This window comes from Gekko japonicus, unplaced genomic scaffold (assembly GCF_001447785.1).
Source record: "Gekko japonicus isolate JY-2015 unplaced genomic scaffold, Gekko_japonicus_V1.1 scaffold601, whole genome shotgun sequence".
Taxonomy (NCBI): Eukaryota; Metazoa; Chordata; class Lepidosauria; order Squamata; family Gekkonidae; genus Gekko; species Gekko japonicus.
Genome location: NW_015169793.1, coordinates 1170506 through 1192375, shown reverse-complemented (window position 1 = coordinate 1192375; position 21870 = coordinate 1170506). Strand labels below are relative to the sequence as shown.

General features: G+C 43.6%; 1 long non-coding RNA gene across 1 annotated transcript in view; it reads right to left on the bottom strand.

The window, feature by feature from the left end:
• Positions 1 to 21870, bottom strand: part of LOC107115345 — a 184435-nt gene that overhangs the window by 48602 nt on the left and 113963 nt on the right. Inside the window, exons 3-4 of the long non-coding RNA XR_001482671.1 lie at positions 9385 to 9537; positions 4756 to 4863 (exon numbers count right to left, since the gene is read on the bottom strand). This is a non-coding gene — a long non-coding RNA (uncharacterized LOC107115345). The remainder of the gene's footprint in view (positions 1 to 4755; positions 4864 to 9384; positions 9538 to 21870) is intronic.

Genomic DNA, 21870 nt, shown 5'->3' with positions numbered 1-21870 from the left:
GCCAGGCAGGCAGGGTGGCTGGAGGCGCTCCCTCTCTCACCTCACTGAGGCAGCCGAGCACCCCCCTCCCCCCCCAGGAGCCGCGGGGAACTCCAGCAAGCCAAGGGAAAATAAAGCGCTCCCCTTCCTGGAACCGGGCTCCCCGCAGGCGGGCCAGGAATGACAGCGGAGGAGGCGGGGCGCCCCGGGCTCACTTCCAGAGCATAGTGCCACCTTGCTCAGGCAGGAAAAGACCCCTGCCCCCGGGGGAGGCTGAGCACCTTCCCAAAAATTTCGGTGGGGGCTGAAGCCCCGCCGCCCCCCTGAAGATTACGCCGGTGCACGCACACACACACACACACACACACACACACACACACAGAGCTTTTGATACCAGTTATCATGGTATCCTTCTGGACTACCTCCCTGGACTGGGATTACAAGGCACCGTTTTGTGGTGGTTCTAACTGGAGGGAAGGTTTCAGATGGTGGTCCTGGAGGACTTCTGCTCAGCCCCTTGGCCTTTGGGGTTCCTCAAGAGCCAGTGTGCTGTAGTTGTTAAGAGCGGCGGATCCTAACCTGGAGGGCCGGGTTTGATTCCCCACTTCTCCATATAAAGCCAGAACTCTCTCAGCCCCATCTCCCTCATAAGATGACTGTTGTAGGAAGAGGAAGGGAAGGCGATGGTAAGCCGCTTTGAGATTCCTTAGGGTAAGAAAAGTGGAGTATAAAAATCAACTCTTCTTCATCTTGTTCCCTATGCTTTTCAACATCTACATGACACCACTCAGTGAGATCATCTGGAGATTTGGGCTGGGTTGTCACCAATGTGTGGATGACACTGAGCTCTATCTTGCACTTCTGATCACTCCTGGGAGGCTGTCGAAACCCCGAACAAGTGCCTGGAGGCAGTTCTGGAGCCGATGTGGACTAGAAAACTGAAGCTTAATCCTGACAAGATGGAAGTGCTACTAATGATGAAAGTCTGACCTAGAACTTAAGGTATTGGAACTAGACCTGACAGTTCCTCATCAGAGGTTGTGAACATCATGGAGATCAAAACCTTGATAAACACCAAGATGTGTGGCCTGTCAGTGAACTTTCAGCCAGCTGCGGCTAACAGGCCAGAAGCCTAGGAGGTTCGGGGCAGGAGTCACCACTAGATCACGGGATTGCTAGGGTGAACAAAAGTGGCCTGTATAGAAATTTTGCTTTCTGCTTTCTATAATCCATGCCCTCTCCTGTGATTACATTCTGATAACATGCTGTGCCTTGTTTCCTCTTGCTAGCCACATGGTAAGGCCAAATGGCCTAAATAGCCATGCCATAAACCCACATTCTTTCACACTTCCATGCCAAACGCCAGACCTCATAGCTACACTTTCTGGCCCCACATGCGACAAGTCACGTACTAAATGAAGTAGATAGAAGCTGGGTCACCTGACTGCAGGAGGAGTCTCCAAACTTCTAGCCATTCCTGTGTTGCAGCTATGGCAACCAACAATTGGACACACCTATGTCCACTCGTGATTGGCTGAATGGCCACAGCTGATCATGACTGGAATTGGACTATAGTTGTTTGATCCCAATGAGAGAGAGTCTCTTGCTCTCTGCTCCTGTTCTCTCCGCTTGTTTTATTGCACCTGAAATGCAGCCCTTGAGGGACAAAGGACTGGCTTTGTGAATTGGACCACATGGTTGAGCAAAGATGGATTTTGCCTTCAAAATCCCTTGGACTGTTTGGATATTCCTGAACTTGATAAATATGTATCTTTTACTGTGTAGTTAAGGCAAATCATCTTAGGCTTGTTATTTTGGTAAACTCTGGTAGTCTGTGCTAAGCTCTGTACTAAATAAAGATTCCTCTGTTTGTTAAAAATTGTCTTTGATGTTGTACCTGAATTCCAAGTCTAAGTTCCTGTGCCTAAGCTGACCACAAGCTACCATTGAGTGTAAAGTGTGCAGCTCTGAGTAGAGTTTCTGGTGGTACATGGTTCAGAAACCAGAGAGGGTATAGACTAGAGATGTGAAGGCCCGGAAAAAAACCGGAAAAATTCGGAAAAAACACGTTTTTTTTCCGTTTTTTTCCCTGAAGCTTTTTTGTTTTTTTCCGAAAAATTGAAAAAAGAAAAGAAAAGAAATTGATTATGGAATGTTTTATTTTAACATGATAAATAAAATATTTTAAGACAAGGTGTTCAAATATTTTCCAAATCATTTCTAAAATATATAATGGTATCAGATTGATCTAATTTCTGTGCACTGAGGACAAGCAAGTCCTAGGTTACAAACTGAACTCTCCAATGCAAGAACAAGATGCATTTCTTCCTTTAGGAGGTGCGATTGTCAGAAGAAAATAAAAAGGTTTCAGTTTTGTTTTTGCATGTGGGTGGGTATTCTGTTTGTAATAATTGTTTGGGTACACTATATTTTTAATATGCTAGTTGTGATAATTTCATGCCAAGTAAAAATGTCCATAGTCATTTTTTATGTTCCTAAAGTAACAGAATGACTTTCAATCTAGAAAAAACAAAAGAAATGCTAATGTAGCATTTTTTTCAATTTTTTCGAAAATTTCCGTTTCCCCCCGAAAAAAACCGGGAAAAAACGGGTTTTTTTCCGAGCTTCAAAATTTCCGGAAATTTTACATCTCTAGTATAGACCATCTTGTGGTTTGTTGTTTAATGTACTGAAAAGTACAGGATTCCCTCCCATTCCTGGACTGGCCTGAGGGGGTAAATCCTGTACATGGCCAATACCCAAGGACCCCGTGGTCACCTCTAGGGCACCAAGACTAGAGAATACAGAAAGCCCTGGCAGAATCACAACTCAGACAGCAGGGTGCTTGACTAACAGCCCCAGGCAGGAGACATCACTGTGTTAATCAAAGACTTCTGATAAAACTTCCTCTTATTCCACAAGGAACTATATGTGATGAGCTGCAGGTCTTTATCTAATCATCATACATTTGGAGCATCATCCAAAAACACTGCTTGAGAGAAAGTATGTGGGTACAACTTGCTGACTTCTTAATGAGACTAATTAAAATCCAAATGCTGTATGTTTTTTATAGTCAGGTGTTCTAAGTTATTTATTGACAAACAGATTCCATGGGGGCAGGCCTCTAGTTAAGTGAAGAAAAATAAAATAAACAAAATAACACTATTTAGAACAGCCATAATGTTTTTATCGATGAGCAACCACACCTAAAAGAATCATCCACCCAAAAAGCCTTCAAAAGATGCTACCATGACAGCTGCACATGTGACAGGATTAAAGACAGAGTTAACAACAAGCCTTGCTTTAAGAGTAACAGTAGCAATGGGAAAAGAAAGAGACACAGGGTTAGACACCAAAGACCATGAACAAAATTCTGCTCTTGGAATGGGCCTTTTCTGCCTCTCTTTTCCTGCTGCAGCACATAAAGTAGCTCCATGGGATCAAGGAGCAGCATGGGTTGCAATGTGGGGAGTTTGCTGTATAAAAGCAGAATCATTAAAAATGGCAAGTTCACAGAAGTTGCTCTCTGCTTACTTAAATTACACTTTGGATCCCACCAATGAAATAAAATTCCTACCAATGTAATTTAAATAAGAAGAGGTCCAAATTAATTTCAAGATTAAATGGAGCCAAAAGGTGCAAAGGGTGGCCAGTTATTCTCTTTCTTTCAGATAGCTGTTTGGCCTCATCTTATGACCACCAAGTAAAAGCTAGAACACAGGGAAAATAACCTAGCCCAAATTTAACCCTTGCCTGAACCAGAACAACTGACAATCTGATTAATCCATATTCTTGCCTGACTTTCAGTCTATAGGAGTTTTACTGGCATTAAGGCTTGTTCGTTTCCCTCAATACAATAAGACTGCCAACACCTGTTTATGCTTAAAAGACACAAAAAGGTCAAATTTACTGACTGCTTGAACTTGTTAGCGCCAGAAAAATAGCATAGGATGGATTCTTATACAGTATTTCACTCTTTAAACGATAAAGCATAAAATACATGTGGCTCTATCAATTGTGAATATTATGCCCCACTTATTCTTTGAAATATACTGACATGCCAATCAATAATGCTGTCCCTCTTCTGTTTATTTTCAATGGGAAAGTGGCAAATAATGTGCCATCTTCACAAGAGCTGCAGCTTGTTTCATACTAAAGTATCTGTGCAACAACTCACAGTGACACTGCTTTCTGTTATAAGAAAAGGATATGACAAGCTCCATTATCTGCCATATGCCAGGAGAGCCAATAACAACACACAATCTTATACTGTTTAAATATACACAATTACCTAAGGAATTTAAATGTTCAGCTCTATATGCTGATATTTAAGGGTGAAGTCTTCCTTTGGTCACCTGTGTTTCTAATAGGCTCTGAGAGAGCAGTTCTAATTTAAAGGTAAAAGTTCCCTTGCTCGAAAGGCAGTCGAATCCGACTCTAGGGTTGCAGTGCTCATCTCCATTTCAAAGCCGAAGAGCCAGCGCTGTCCGAAGACGTTTCCGTGGTCATGTGGCCGGCATGACTAAACACCAAGGTGCACGGAACGCTGTTACCTTCCCACCGAAGTGGTACCTATTTATCTACTTGTAATTTCTTGCTTTCGAACTGCTAGGTTGGCAGGAGCTGGAACTAGAGATGGGAGCTCACTCCATCATGCGGCACCCGGGTCTCGAACTGCTGAACTACTGACCTTCCACAGCCTGCAGTTCAGCGTCTTAACGAAGGGCTGGAAATGCAAATTACAAGTATGTCCAGTTCTTATATGGATCTGCTTACCTGGTCGCAAGACCTCTGAGCTGTTGAAAACTGCTTCTTGCAGGCTGGTGAGAAGAGTCTGGGAGTTTGAGTTACCATGGAGATCTCTACGTTCAACTGTGGAGAAATCTAGAATGAGAGGACAACACCTGAAGTCAGATCAAGGTTGCATTCAAAGGTAAGTTCAGTTCACTACTCCTTATTAGTATCATATGATTGCACAACTAAGCACAATTGCTGGAAACTTACACAATCCCACCTTTTGAAAAAAGCCTATTTGCTAATGAAGCCATCAAGCTATGATTGTTCATAGAGACTCTCTAGTGCAGCCAAGTGGTGAAACTGAAGTTCAGCACCTATGACCAACTCTTGTGTTATGCTTCCACTATTTTTATTTATTTATTTATTTCATTATATTTCTATCCCGCCCTATCCCGCGAACGGGCTCAGGGCGGCTCACAGTTAGGGCACCATGTGCCAAGTATAAAACATATAAAACAAATAAAAACAGCAGTATGTTACAATAAAGTACTCAGTGGTTAATCCATCAGATGAATTTAGATGGTGCATTAGATGTAACACAAAATCCCTGTTCAGTGGTAACTGGTCCACCGTGATACTGTGGCTCGATCTTCATACAGGGCCAACCCACAACCCCATAGTGGTAGTGGTAGTGGCGGTTCCTAGTTGAAAGCCTGGTGGAAGAGCTCTGTCTTGCAGGCCCTGCGGAACTGCAAAAGGTCTCGCAGGGCCCTGGTCTCCTCCAGGAGCTCATTCCACCAGGTAGGAGCCACCACTGAAAAGGCCCTGGCCCTGGTTGCGGCGAGCCTGGCCTCCCTGGGGCCTGGAATCGCCAGCCGGTGTTGTGACCCCGACTGTAGTGTTATCTGGGGTATGTGTGGGGAAATGCGGTCCTTCAGGTATGCTGGACCCTGGTCATGTACGGCTTTAAAAGTAAGTACCAGCACCTTGAAGTGGATTCGGTATGCTATTGGCAGCCAGTGCAGTGATTTCAGCACAGGCCGGATGTGCTCCCATCTAGGGAGACCTATCAGAAGCCTGGCTGCAGCATTCTGCACTAGCTGCAGTTTCCGGATCTGCATCAAGGGCAGCCCCATGTACAGAGTGTTACAGTAGTCTAATCTCGAGGTGACCGTTGCATGGATCACTGTAGCTAGGTCATTGCGGTCGAGGAAGGGAACCAACTGCCGAATCAGCCAAAGCTGGTAAAAGGCCGACCTGGCAGTGGCTCCTACTTGGGCCTCCATAGTTAAGGTGGGAACCAGGAGCACTCCCAAACTCCTAACCTCTGGCGCTGGCACCAGAGGCACCCCGTCAAAGGCCGGGAGAGGGATCCCCATCCCCAAACCACCCTGACCCAGGCACAGGACCTCTGTCTTCGCTGGGTTTAGTTTCAGCTGGCTCAGTCTAAGCCAACCAGCCACGGCGTGCAATGCCCAGTTCAGATCTTCCAGGCTGGAGTCCGACTGGCCGCCCAACATCAGAGCTGGGTGTCATCTGCATACCTCCGGGCAATCTGGGCAAGGGGGCCCATATAGATGTTAAACAACATCGGAGAAAGCACCGCCCCCTGAGGCACGCTGCATTCAAGCGGGTGTCTCCGGGACTGCTGTTGCCTTAGCGCCACCCTTTGTCCCCGACGCTGGAGAAAGGAGATGAGCCAATGTAAGGCAAGCCCCTATATCCCCACGTTGGTGCAGCAGTGGGTCAGCAACTGGTGGTCAACCGTGTCAAATGCAGCCGACAGGTCTAACAACACCAGTGCCGCCGAACCACCTCGATCCAGATGCCCCTGGAGGTCATCAGTAAGGGCAACCAGCACTGTCTCCGTCCCATGACCCGGACGAAAACCAGACTGGGAGGGATCTAGGGCGGAAGCGTCATCCAGGAAGCCCTGTAACTGTATCACCACCGCCCTCTCAATTAATTTGCCCAAATAGGGCAAATTGGACTTTGTCCTGCATGTCCACTGAAACAGCAAGAAGCCCCAGGCCATTGGGGAAGTGTCCATCCTCTGGCTTCTTCCCACACTTTCCTCAGCTGTTGTTTAAACTGGGGAGAAGGTGCAGTGCAGTTTTCTCCTATGCGGCCCAAGGATTTTCCTCTTACTCCAGGAACGAAAGAAGAAGCCATAGTACAGTGGCTCACTCTGGAGCTCAGTGGCACACAAAGGTTATGGCAGGACTCACAAAGCACAACACAGAGGTAAACGACTACCCAGGCCATTTTTGTTCTAATTAGTCCTCTGCTGAACACTGTTACGGCTATCATAATTCTGTAGTTTAACGTTTAAGTCATGAGATTACAGACCATGCAAAGCAAAGTCCCACTGAATTCAATGGGATATACCTTTGTGCATTTATTGGTCTGCAGCCTCATCCTGAAGAAGAATACATTACCAGCATCTTGGAATAAAACTAGGTATAAGACAGTCTCTAGCAGTTTAACACTATTTCTGTTTTCAGGGCTTATCATTGATTTTATTAGCTAAAACAAACCAAACATGATCTGTGATCTGCCTAAGTTCACAGAATCAGCAGTGCTGTCAGATGGCCATCTAGCCTCTGTATAAAAACCTCCAAATAAGGAGAGCCCACCACCTCCCAAGGAAGCCTGTTCCACTGAGGAACTGCTCTGTCTGGAGGTTCTTCCTAATGTTTAGCCGAAAATGCTTCCTATTTAATTTCAACCTGTTGGTTCTAGTCCAACCTTCTGGGGCAAAAGAAAACAACTCCTCGCCATCCTCGATATGACAGCCCTTTAAGCACTTGAATATGGTTATTATATCACCTCTCAGTTGTCTCCTTTCCAGGCTAAACATACCCAGCTCCTTCATCCTTTCCTCACAGGACTTGGTCTCCAGACCCCTCACCATCTTCATTGCCCTCCTCTGGACATGTTCCAGCTCATCTATATCCTTCTTAAATTGTGGTGCCCAAAACTGAGTACAGTAGAATCCTAGAATGTTAGAGTTGGAAGGGACCTTGCAGGTCATCTAGTCCAACCCCTTGCACTCTGCAGGAGCATAGCTGAAAGATAGCCCTACAACATACCCAAAAGATGGTTGTCCAGCCTCCACTTGAAAACGTCCAGCGAAGGAGCATCCACCACTTCCCGAGGCAGTCTGTTCCACTGCTCAACCACTCTTACAGTTAGGAAGTTTCTCCTGATATTTAGCCGGTAACGACTCCCTTGTAATTTCCACCCATTAGATCTAGTCTTGCAATCCAGAGCAAAAGAGAATAGATCTGCTCCATCTTCTACATAACAGCCCTTCAAATACTTGAAGACTGCAATCATGTCCCCTCTAAGCCTTCTCTTTCCCAGGCTAAACATACCCAACTCTTCCAGCTTTTCCTCATACCCAGCTCTTTCTTCACTTTCACCTCGGACACTGCGGGGGGGGGGGGCACCACCAAAGTCACCTAGAGCTAGCACATCCAGATGCAGCCCTCTGTCCCAGCTGCCCTCTGCATTCCTAGAGTGGCTGGCTGGTCGGTCCCCATGGTGCTCCCAGGCTTGCTCTGCCTTCCTCTTTGGCTGCCTGCAGCCTCCTTGTTCCGCTGGTAACCTCATCACAGCAGCCACATGAATGGAGGAGCACAGACCGCACCAGCTGGAGAAGTGGGGGGCGGGGAGGGGAGGCAGGAGAGAACACAGCAAGCATGTCTGCCACGCATACACCCGCAGTACGGAGGCAGCCCAGAAGCTACCAGGGAAGTGGGCAGTGCAGGCTGGCCAGCACTGGCTCTGAAAGCTGCAGTTGCATCAAGCAAAGCTGCTCCCAATTCAGAATGGATGGCCTGATTTTCAGATCAACATGGGGCACTGCAGATTTGATAGGAGGCACAGCCCCCAGCGCACCACCATTGGCTATGGCTATGGTGTCCACCCTGATCTAGTCTGACTCCCACCCCTAGACACCACACTGGCCACTAGTCATAAAACTGATTCAAGAAACTTTCAGAAGGTACAGAAAGTATATCAGTCATTTTGTTATATAATTGCATCACATGATAACTATCACAGAGGAATTCACTACTGATTTTATCCCTTTATAACAGGAACTGGATTTCTTTCTGGAAATTCCAAGTGAATATTAATGACTAAATAACCACACACACTAAATAACACACTTTCAATCCACTTTCAATGCACTTTGCAACTGGATTTTACTGTGTGAAAATGGCAAAATCCACTTGCAAATAGTTGCTGAAGTGGATTGAAACTGCATTATTTGGCATGTGTGAAAACGCTACCAGTTTGACCTGCCTGCTGCTTGCAGCTTGAAAGTAAGGAGTCAATCATTCATCAAGCTCTTGGGATGTGTCCAAATTAAGTCAGATGTGTTTGCATTTCATGATTACAATGCTTTCTCTTACACATGTTAACAAAATTGCTTGCTATGGTTACATTAAAAAAATAAATGGGTGGCATTACCTCATTTCTATCATTCCTGGTGTCATAGCATAAAAGTGCAATCAGCTCAAATTTTCAAAAATTATGGAAATATACTTCCAGAATATAAGCAAACAGGGAGTAAACAGTGCCTTTTCAAATTAGCCTCAAACACATTTGCCCAAAAGCACATACTTCAAAGAAAAATATTTAGTCTGAATTTAGACTTACTATTTAGGTGTCTCTGTGTGCCTTCAGTGTCTGCTCCTTAAAATCATTAATCTGCATTCCCCTCGGTTTAATGACATCCACAGAAGTATATGCCTGTAATTTTTCCAGTCTGGCCAGGGTAGCTTTATTATATCATGACAGCAGAAATATCACCTAATTATACAAATAGTATGTTGGTATAATATCAGCAATTTCTACTTTATTTTTTAAATACCCACCCAGCATTTAGTTCAGATGCTAACAACCAGAACTGCAGGAAGCAAAGTTGCAATGACCTGGCATTGTAGAATAACTGCTATTGTGCAAGCTCATAGCTGCTCAACCCTCTACTTAACACTACTTCACATATCTACCTTTATTTTCTCCCACTCTGGGAACTTAAAAGCAGCTTCCAAGTTTTTATATATATATAAAACTTTTTATATATATATGTATATAAAATAAAAACAAAAAATATACTCTAATAGGCTTCCCATTCAAAAGAACTTCACATGCATTAACTTGTAGCAATCCATGTAAAGCACAGCAAAGTGATCTTCCCCACATTGCAGATGGGAGCAGAGAAAGCTGCCTGCTCAGTCAAATATATAATGAGCTGTCCCAGCCTAGTTTTGCATTGTAGCCTGTGTAGTCCAGGTACAACTTTGACAATGACTATCAAGGTGATCCAATGAGCAAGCCGTTCATTTTGCATGTGACTGTGGGAGTCAAGCAAGCGAAGTCCACCTGGTGTTCATGTTCACATCAAAATTTGCAACATGCCTAATTGTTAAGTTAGGCTGCATAAGAGTGCCTTCAGCAAGGAAAACAAATTGGATAAACTACAGTTCACCCAGAACTTGTTGCCCTCCAGATCTGGAGGGAGGTTGTCTCCACCACCAACATTTCAAGAGTTCCATGGAAGAAGAGAAACACAGCAAATATTCACAAATGGAATACCATCTACTGTCCTTGGAAGAGTCGAATGTGACAAAGAGATGGAGGCTAGGAAGTGGCTTTTATATTATTAATAATAGGTGTAATTATTTCAATACATGTTTATTAAGAGGGAACACAAGCTGCATAAATACAGCTAGTCATGTAATGTACACATACAGTCTGATATAGTGGGAGCTTGGCAATGCCCAATGTGGCTTCATCTAAGCTCCTATATCCAAGTGGTAACAGGAATTGACCCTTGTGTTTTTATTCCTACAAAAAGGGAAGATAGACAAGCACAGGGACTGTTGCCTAGCTACTTCTTACATTGGACCCTGGAGTTTTCTCAGCTCCGGAGAACAGTGATGGGCAGTCTCAAGACACACTTTGAACCATGAGCACCTTTCCTATGGAGAGAGTTAATACCCTGAAGAGCAAGGGCAAATAGAAACATGGACACCTGAAGCTGCCTTATGCTGACTCAGACCACTAGTTCATCGAAGCCAGTATTGTCTACTCAGACTGGCAGTGGCTCACCAGGGTCTCAGGCAGAGATCTTTCACATCCCCTACTACGTCACCTTTTAAACAAGAGATGTCAGGACTGAACCCAGGATCTTCTGCATGCCAAGAAGATGCTCTACCATTGAGCCATGGCCCTTCCCCAAATACCCACTCATTCCGTAATGAGTTCAATTTGTGCCAGACAGGACTCCCTCCGTACTATAAGAAAATAAAAGGAACTTTGTAGGGTACACACGGCAGCTTCGGAAAACAAGGACAAAATATATAAGATGAATGTGTGTGTAGTTTTGAAATGGCAAACAGCTTTCATGTTAGTAAATATTCCCTAAGAGATGACCTCTAGTTCTTGCAACAAAATCAGAATTTATGGCAAACTGCAGCATATCATCTATAAATATGCCATGACCCTGAAAAACTGAGAGCAAGATGTGTACTCAGAACATACAGACGAAGAAAAAACAGCACATTCCCATGGCAACTTCCAACCTCAGCTTTAAAGATCTGGGACAAACTTAATATATATTAACACATGAAACTTCTTTCTATTGATTCAGACTACATTGCTTCTTACTATCAAAGTCAGTATTGGTTACTTTGATCAGCAGTGGCTGTTGAGTTTCAGGTAAAGCTCTTTAACTTTTTAACTTCCCCTACTACCTAATCTTTTCAACTGGAGCAGCCTGGGACATTCTGTATACAAAGCAGATGCTCTACCACTGAAGGACAGACAATTTCCACATAGCATGACTAACTTAGGCCAACTGAAACATGATTCTGAATCATGTTTAAATTATCAGAGTTTAAATGCTCATTTGAATCAAACCCTCAAATGCTGCATATCCATTCTTAGCACAGCAGTGAATCATCCAAGTAGGCTACATATCCCTGGAACACAGGGCTGTCAAGAGTAGGAGACTGTGGGGGGAGGGGGGGTAGAACATTCTCTGGGAGAGTGGGTTGCACCATTCCAAATGAGGCCACAGATCTGTACAGGGGCATTACAATATTGTCCATTTTATTCTCAATCTGTTTCCTAATAAAACCAAACACAGAGTTTGCCTTTTTTTATTGCTGCAGCACACTGGGTTGACACTTTCATTGAGTTATCCCCTATCACCCCATGATCTTTTCCCCTCTCAGTCTCAGCAAGTTTAGACCCTATTCGCCTATACATGATTTTTTTTGTCCCAATGTGCATCAACTTACACTTACCAACACTGAGCTGCTTTTGTCACATTGTCATCCACTCACCCAGTTTGTGGAGACTCCCTTTGAGCTCTTCACAGTCAGCCTTGGTCTGAAGGCAGTCTAGGCCTCTTGCTAACCCAGAATGTGCTAGATTTTGTGACAAAACTGGGTATAACATTCACAGAAAATCAAAACAGCTAATGTTTGAGGCTTCCCAAATTAAACTGGTTATGCAAACATACAAATACTTTTACTGCTCATACAAAAGAGCTTGCCATCAGACTGCACATAAGATCAAGCCCAATCATTCCTTACTTGGTCCAGCCCTTACAAATAGCCTTATTTCCTGCCATGTTCATCTATGATCCACTACAGTGGCACAGTGGATTTCACAGGCCCTACAGCTGACTCAGAAACAATTTCACAACAGGAACTACATAAGAGAAAACATGCTAAATATATACATATTCAGGAAGTAGGTTGGCTATTTTTATTACAGAGCTATCAGAGATTAAATGAGGGGAACTGTTTGGTAGGGATGGGCACAGACCCGAAACTGAGCCAAAGTCCAGGCCAGACTCTGTCCAGTTCAGGCTCATGAACCTCAGTTGGTGAATGGCACCTTCCCCCAAACACTCACCAAGCTTCTGCTCGGTTCAGTTTGGAGATCAGCCCCCTGATGTGTGCATGTCACTTACAGATGGTGTTGGGATCCACCCCTGGCACAACTGCATCACCTGGAAGTTACACAACTGTGCTTCCCAACATGCTTGTATCACTTCCGGGTGACATGGGTATGCTAGGGCCAGGGCCCAATATCACCCAGAAGGGACGTGAGCGCATTGGGGGGCAACACGCTCATGTCACTTCCAGATGACACAGGCACGGCAGAGGCCCTATGCCACCCAAACTGTTCCGGTGGGTTTTTGCGCAGGGGTTCGGTTCGAGGCTCAGTTTGGGGCCATCCGGCTCACAAGCCCCAAACCGGGCTTTCCCAGTCTGTGCCCACCCCTATTCTTTGGTTGTTCCTTTGGTGAAAGAGATAGTATGGGGTGTTTTGCCCAGCCCCCCTTCTCAATACAGATCTGGCCCACTTGGGTTAATGTCCACTCACAACTGTCCTGTCCTTATGCTTCTGCCAGCAAAAAAGCTCATAGGGTCTCTAACTCCTGTTATGCTTATAACTAAGAACAATGGCTATACAGGCTGGTTTGATTGTTCTCATTGAACTCATGCTGTTCAAGTTATTAGAAACTCAGTCCCATCTGCTAACCAAGCTAGCTGTCAGTGAAATTTCTGCTCACTGATTTCAATTTAATTAGGAGTATCTAAACAATGAAGTGCACAAACCAGGACAATTTCTTCGATTTTTTTTATTTCTAACTTCCTCCCCCCTAAAATGATACAGAAGAGCTTACAAGTAAAGTAATACACATATCTACAATAAGAACTGATAAAACAACGATCTGTATCCAGCCATGCAGTCTTGAAAATTTACAAAGTGGCAGCAATTTTCTCCGATTCTCTTCCCCTACTTCAGAAACCCATTTTGAGCAATATGAGGGTCTGCTGGTCCAGCCACAAAACTGAAGGGGGGCTCAGTGGGCTGCAGTGAGAGTTAGGCAATCGGAAAACTCTGACTGCTCTTGTGTCTTTATTTAACTTAAGTGTCTTTAACTTAAGTGTCTTTATTGCATGGCAGAATATAGGACAATATTCCATAATGCATACACAATAAAAGCAGTCACAACCTCATATAAGTCACTAGGGTCTTGCTGTAACACGTAGGTATCACTTCATTTATTTTAAAAAGGCATAGTTTTGGCAGAGTTTGTTTATATAAATTTTATTTAACAGGATTGTCACAGAATAGATGATGGGCACAACACAGCAATACTAATAATAAGGTGGGCAAGTATGCAAAGTAACCATAAAGAGAAGGCAAGGAAATAAAAGAAAATGGGTTAGTAATGATGTAAAGGTTCCGCATTATGGACAGGAAGTTAAAGGATAGCAAACAAATCAAGAATAGTCAATATAATTAAGAAAAGCAGAATAGGAAGAATGCGGGGAAGGCAATAAGATCTGGGAGAAAAGGGCATTTCCCAAGGGTTCTGTCTCTTAAAGCCAACGTGCTAACTACACCGGCCACTGGTCTATTTTTGGGAAGGGGCGGGAAAAATGAGTCATTAGGCCAGCTGGTCATCCAAGGCAACAGGTGACTGACAGCTCTATTGTGAGGAACAACTATGAACAGGGAATCCATTCACAGCTGCCTAAGATCTCCAGTGTGGTATTCAACATGCCTTCGGTGCTGAATTTTATAATCCCTATTAACAGAATCTTTAAGGTTTTTAAAAATCCAATTGGTCATCTCTTTTCTGAATTACATTAACAGTGAAAAACAAGCGTCCATACAAAAAGGAAAGGCAGGTTAACAAAACTATTGGTTGCCTATGATTAAATACAACATGACTTACGTTTGGATTTTTAAAAAAAATTACTTTATTTATACCCTGCCCTTCTCCACAATGTGGACCCAAAGCGGCTTACATCTTTTCCTCACCATCTGTTTTACCCTCACCACAATTCTGTGAGGTAGACTGAGCTGAGAGTGTGTGACTTGTCCAAGGACACATAGCAAACTTCCATACAAAGCAGGACTTTGAACCTGGACTTCCCATACACGAGTCTGACACTCTAATCACTACACAACACTGAGAGCTATCAGTGTGCTACACACTCATTTGAGATGAACAGGAAAAAAGTTAATTGCTCCTGAAAGCCAGCATAGGAAGTAAACACTGTCCAGTGATGTGCAACATGGTCTGTGCGTGCAGCTGACACAGAGCTGCCTCCTAAAGCAGCTAGAATTTCTGAGTGGCTTTAAAGAGCGGTCCAAGAAGAAGCACGTCACAGTCAAATTCTGAAGACATGAGACATGGGTAATGGTAGTAAGGTTAGACACTTATGAGACTTGCAATTAAGTAAAAGTATGTGTTTGTGTGTTGATACACACACACGAACATGCAAAAGGGTCATTTTATAAAAGGATGTGTGTGTACGAACACACATACACACTCATAAAAAGGAATTGTATATAAAAGCATAATCATCTTTTGAATGCAAATATGGAACAAAATCATACAGTTGCTGAATCGGGAAATGGTTCAGAAGCTGAATTAAAATGTCTTCTTGGGTCTTCATTTTTGCTCTCCATTTCACGTCAGCTTCCTAGAATCTATCCAACACAAGCCTGGGAGGATAATGAGTTTCTGAACACAAGCTCTAATGGGGCACGTTGCATCAAAGCTTTCAGCAATTGCCTGGATGCAGCTTCCCAGCAGTACTAAACAACTTAAATATAATTAGCTGGAAGCCCTATGGGCTACATTTCCCCACTGGAATACCTCTTACACTAATCCATTTATCAGGCTGACAGATGACTGAATCATTGGTAATAGGGGCCTTATTCCATTAATACTGCTGTAGTCAAAATGCCAGCTTGCTGTTAATGCTTTTTTACAATTGCGTCATTCTGGGGCAGGTAAACAAAAGAGATGTACAACACACCTTCGTTCCTTGAGAGCAATAATTATAGCTGATTGACTACCCAGATATACAGAAGCATTTGAGAAACACAAGTTAGGAAAAAAATAATTGCTCACTTAACACATGCTCATTATTCTGAAAAGAAGAAGAAGCTAGACAAGCTCTCCCCTCAACCCAGTTTTTAATTAAATGATAAGACAAGCTTTCCAGAAGGAAGATTTCCACAAATATTCTTCTTCTTGGGCAACTGTATCTATAGCCCACTTCATATATGTTTTTCCCCTTCTGAAATAACTTAATTGCTTTATTGGTCTGAATGAGAACTAAGCCTTGATTTCATGCATACTCCCAATGTAATAAAATTTCTATTTGCATTGCACCTGCCTTGGCACCGTTCACGTTAGGTATAGGCTTCTGCAAATAGCAAGGGAACACATCTTTCTGGTGTGGATTTTCATTAAATGCACAGATTTCTAATAAAATGCACATGCATTTTAATGGCATGAGATTTCTACAAACCTGTAGACCTTTTTGGTAGTATTTGCAAAGATAATTTCATCCATAAAACACATATAGGCTGCGGTCACATGGAGCATTAGCCACGCTACAGAGATAGAAGATAGGTGGATTTTCCGGGCGTGATCACACCGCAACATCTGGGAAGCGTAGCGCTCCCGTGGCGAACCTAAGGCTTCCCGTGGCGAACCTAAGGCGAACCTAAGGCTGCACAAAGAGGAAAGCGAAAGTGCCGTTTCGGCTTAAAAAAAAATGACCCCGTTTGTCACGGCAGCGGCAACTAGCCATTGCTGGTGTGATCGCGCCACGCCGTTTCTTTGCCGCGCTGCAGGATCGTCGTGTGATCGCCACCCTCGTTTACCTGCCGGCGCTGAGGGCCCGTGGTGTGCTGCCGGTGCGTCTGATCGCGTAATCGCGGATCAAACTGCGCTGGGGCAATTAGCCACACTTCCCCCCCGCGATATCAGGCCCATGTGACCGGGGCCATGGTCTGTAGAATTAACCAGGAAAAGTACCATGGGCAAACAATTTCTATCCAGGAGGGGTTGAGATAGTATCCTTCCATCCAATGAATCATTAAAGCAGTCTTAATATTATCTTATCTTAAATATGCGAAGAACAAAATGTGACATTTCCTGCAATAGTCCCAGGAGTAAATAGGCAGCAACAAAATGTTTTCATGTGCTGCCTATTGTACTCCACAAAATCCTAACAGAGATACACCTAAGTGGAGCTTTTAAACCCTGCCTGATTCAAGACAGGCCCATACTCTGTCTTGATCTTGGTCTGGCTTAGTGCCTTTGTGGATTCCAGTGATGCATGAACTGCATGCAAATATGCATGTGAATATGACCCTTCACACTGTGGATACGATCCAATGAACCTCTGTAGGCTTGCACAGACATACCTAATGGGAGTTTAATATCTGATGTTCAGAAAAAAATGATCAACTGGGCAAATTAGTTAATAGATCGGTGTCACCAGAACCATTATGTCTAGTTCAGTAAACTACACGCAAGAGTACAGACCCTGTTAGTGGAATAGCAACATTTACTGATTCCATTAGAGACTCTTGCTGTGGACATGGCAAATTCGACAATATAATAAAATTAAAGGGAGAGTTTGCAGTTTCTGCATCAGAAGAGAGTATATGTTTACATTTGGCCATAGTTGTGGTGGACAAATACATTCTATATCCCTTGGGCATGCAACATTTACAGCCGATTCTTCCCTCAGCCACAAGTCCAGGAAAAAGAAAGTTCAAATAAATTCATTGTTCTATAGATGGCTTTTCCAAATATGCATCAATTTTAAAAGCAGTATAACCAGAAAATATCACTGGCATGCTTAAGACTCTTGGAGATTCTCATTTTAGGCCCGCGATTGAGATATATAGCCAGTTCACACAGGAATCTGTCCCAGCTGCTGTGATCATTCCACATGTGCTTACACACACAATCACATGAGCAGCAGTATCAGATTAGCAGGTATGATACAGATGTACTCAAAGATCACTTGTGTGATAGCAAAATCCTCCAAAAACAATGATGCCGTGAGGTAAATAGCTGTGTGCCACTGGTTTAGACCACAGATTCCCTTACATGATGCCACCCTTTTAGGAAGGCAGCATGATTAAAAATGACTAGGTAAACACCTATGTGAACAGGGTCCAAGTACAGTAAAGAGGCAAATGAAGTGGAAAATTGGTCGAGTGATCTGAGCCATAACATCTTGCCTAGGGAGAAAACTCTTGAGAGTCCCTTCGACTGAAAGGAGATAAAATCAGTCAATCCTGAAAGAAATCAACCCTGACTGTCCCCTGGAAGGCCAGATACTGAAGCTGAAGCTCAAATACTTTGGCTACCAAATGAGAAGGGAGTACTCACTGGAGAAGACCTTGATGCTAGGAAAGATTGAAGGTAAAAGAAGAAGGGAACGGCAAAGGATGAGATGGCTGGACAGTGTTATCGAAGCAATGAACATGAAATTAAGAAAACTCCGGAGGACGACAGAGGACAGGAGGGCCTGGCATGATGTGGTCCATGGGGTCACAAAGAGTCTGTGCAACTGTGCAACTGAACAAAAACAACAAAACTGCACTAAGTATTTTGCCCCATTTTTTTTCTTTTACAAAATATCTTGCTTAGCTTGCATGGTAAAGTTTGCTACAAGGTATTAAGTTACCAGGAGTTGGAGATTGGATACTTGCATACATGAGTTTACCAAGCGACATTCTAGATTTGATTTATAAGAGGTTCAGACTTTGCTGCAGAACCTCATAGTTAATACCCACAGATGTGGAAATTATACAATAGATTTATTTCCAGAATTTAAAACCAAACATAAACACACAATTTATCAAAAAGGATACTGGGAGTCCATATCTCATATACTCACTATATGCCAAAAGTTAGAGTATAAAGTATCAAAACAGATTGAAAGTGCAATTCTGGCAACAGTTTCCTGGAAGTAAACTACATGGATTGATCCGTGTACAATTCTGAGTAGATTCTGCTTAGGAAGGGTCTCTAAATTGAGATCTTCAGTTCAATTTTCTCTCTAACTGAAATGTTTCTACATAGCCAAATTACAATACTGGGATAATGCTCACCTACCTTACAGAGGCGTTGTAAGGATTAGAGTTCCTTATAGGTTACAGAGATCTTGGATAAAAACCATGGTGCTGGATCCAAAGATACCCTTATTCAACTCCTTTTCTGAGTAGGAGATTCCTTCTGTACATGCAGGATCTAACCCAAAGCACATGAAGCGCTTTGAACACCATCAAGCATTCTATAAAGACTAGGTATCATTACTACACACAGCTAAACGATTGCCAAGGTAACCATAGCAACATGCCATCAATCTCAGATGCACTTGCAACCTGCTAGTTGCATGCAGCTGTGCAACCAGCAGAAAAGCCACTTTGCAAAATAATGCTGTTTCTGACATGAAAGCAGAATTTCTGCCTTCGTTTTCTATCTTATTTTATGTTTCAGTAATTTTGTTCATTTCTTTAGCTTGCACATGTTCAGGAGAACCTCTTGTCCAGATTCAGCTTATCTGTAGATTGCTGTGAATAATTTTAGTAGGAACAATATTTATTTATATAACATCTGAACCACTAGGCTGAACCACTGCACAAGTAGCTTCTTAAAAAGAAAAGAAAAGCCCTGCCCACATTTACAACCTTTAAAAATGTAATGATGAATATTTAAATGTAGTTCTACCATCAGATCTTCCATATAGTGCAGTAAAATTTCATTTATCCAAAATGGCTTAGAGGAACATCCATGAACTAATCTAGACAAAGCAAAGTCCTGCCTACAAGAAGAAAAATTCCATACATAGCTCTACAGAGTGTTCAAAGAACTTTATAGGCAGCAGCTTGCGACAAATCTGAAAGGTACAGCAATGTGACTTTCCCCATATTGCAGATGGAGCTGAGAAAGTCTTTTTTGGTTAGGAGAGACATTCCAAGAAAATAAAGGTAAGCAGAGTATAACAGGTTTGTATAGTCTAGAACAGGGGTGTGCAGAAGGTCACTCGAGTCGGGAGTGATCAGTCATTCTCCAAGCAATTAAAGTAGCTCTCCACCCCCTCCTTCAGTGCTGCTGTAATCACTTTCTTATCCTTCCCTTTAATGCTGCTGCACCAGCTCTTCTCCTCTTTCTGAAAAGGAGGTGGCGGTGGTACACATACTCATGCACCTTTGCCCTGGGTAAGTAAATGACAGCACCCTTACCCATCCAACTCTCCTATTCCTCCTTCATCCATGCATATACAAACCCTTGCTCTGTGACTTGCCTCTTCCAGGAAAAACATAAGATAATTCCATAGGTCTCCCCTGCAGGCCAAGAAATAGTTTGGGGGAGAGGTAGTGGTGGTTTGCATTGGAAAACCAGCAGAGGAGTCTTCCCACCTGAGCACTGCAGATCTGTTCTGAAATGCTGTAATGTATCCTAGAATCACAGAGCTGGAAGGGGCCATCCAGGCCATCTAGTCCAACCCCCTGCTCAATGCAGGATCAGCCTAGAGCATCCCTGACAAGTGTTTGTCCAGCCGCTGCTTAAAGACTGCCAGTGAGGGGGAACTCACCACCTCTCTAGGCAGCTGATTCCACTGCTGAACAACTTGTACTGTAAAAAGGTTTTTCGTAATATCTAAGTTGGTACATTCCTGCCCTTAATCTAAACCCATTATTGCGAGCCCTATTCTCTGCTGACATATATGTATATGTATGTATATAATATATATATTTACAAGCCACCATTTTGTGACTGGCTCCATCCAATTGAGCCAGCATTTGTGACTGGTAGATCCCAAGCCTCTTTAAAAAGTAAGTTGCTCACAGAAACAGTCTTCGCTCCTGTGATCTAGAACAGAAAAAGGCATCATTCACATCCAGTATACTATTTCATTTCAGAAAGCATTTTAAATATGAAGAAATTGATTTGTAGCATGTACGATACTGAATTCTCTTTGTGAGAGAACAAACATCATCTTCACCATCTTATCCAGTGGTAGGCAACAAGTATAACTTCTACTTTTAGCAACGTCCGTCACTCATAACTGAGAGATTTCACATGCCAAGGGGACCATCCTGATGCATGAAAACACAGGACTCTCTAATGGGCAACCCACACATTATCTGAACAGGTGAGTTTTCGTTTTCCCCCCAGGATGAGTTTGATCTACAAATCCCTTCCGATAAGTACGGAACCTTTCCTCTGAGAGTGAAGTTTTGATGGAGACTTCGCCAGTTTGTAGAATGGAGTTGTAAGACACAACCCAAAGTGAATATTGTAATGCTTCCACCCTAGCACCTGACAGGCAACCCCTACTCCTGCGTCCGGTAATCAGCCTTCAACAAAACCCAGTCCTGCTCAGGATGGAGGGAGGATCATTCTGACTGGGAGAAACTCACTCTCCTCAGTAACAATCCCTCCCAAGCAGACAGGAATCAGAAAGCCAATACAAACCTTATTCTACTGGAAAAGCTCTAGAAAGTATACAGGCTACAGAGCTACAACACAGAATAATAAAAAATATTGGAACAGAGAAAGATTACTAACCTAACTTGGAACTTACAAACCATCAGGGCTATTTTTGGGCAGGAACGCACAGGAACGGAGTTCTGGCTGGCTTCAGAGTTGGCCACGCCCACTACAGCCAAAACCTCTGTGTGCATGGCTACAGAGGGAAGGCCTGGAGAGCGACCCCCCAGTGACTCCAAGTCGAGAGGGGCAGGGGGGTCCTGGAAGGATTAGGGAGACATTTAAATGCCTCCCTGTGCCTTCCCTGGCCTGTCCAAGGGCCGGCTTGCTTGGGCTCCCCGCAGCCGCAGGGCACCCAGGCAAGCCAAGGGAAGGCATGGGGATGTGGCCTATTTGCTAATGAGCTCCATTGTCAGGGGTGTGGCCCAATATGCTAATGAGTTTCTGCTGTTGGGTGTGGCCTATTACACTAATGAGTTCCTGCTGGGCTTTTTCTGCAAAAAAAGGCCTGCAAACCATGAACATCTTATCTCCCCTCCCCACTGGAAAATGCAAATAGGTGTATACTTACAGGGAATGCTGTCCTTTGTGTGGTCATGCTGCCACCCACAGTCACTCTCATACACACACACAAGGACAAAGAAAGAACAGCTCCTTTTCCGTTCACCCTCCCACATATATAAAAAGGTCTCAGCTAATCCGGGTCAGGTTCTGGCAGCCTGAGCCAGCCAGAAACCATTCAGCATATAAAGAGTTACTACAAATTAAAGAGATCCTATGTATTTCCTGCT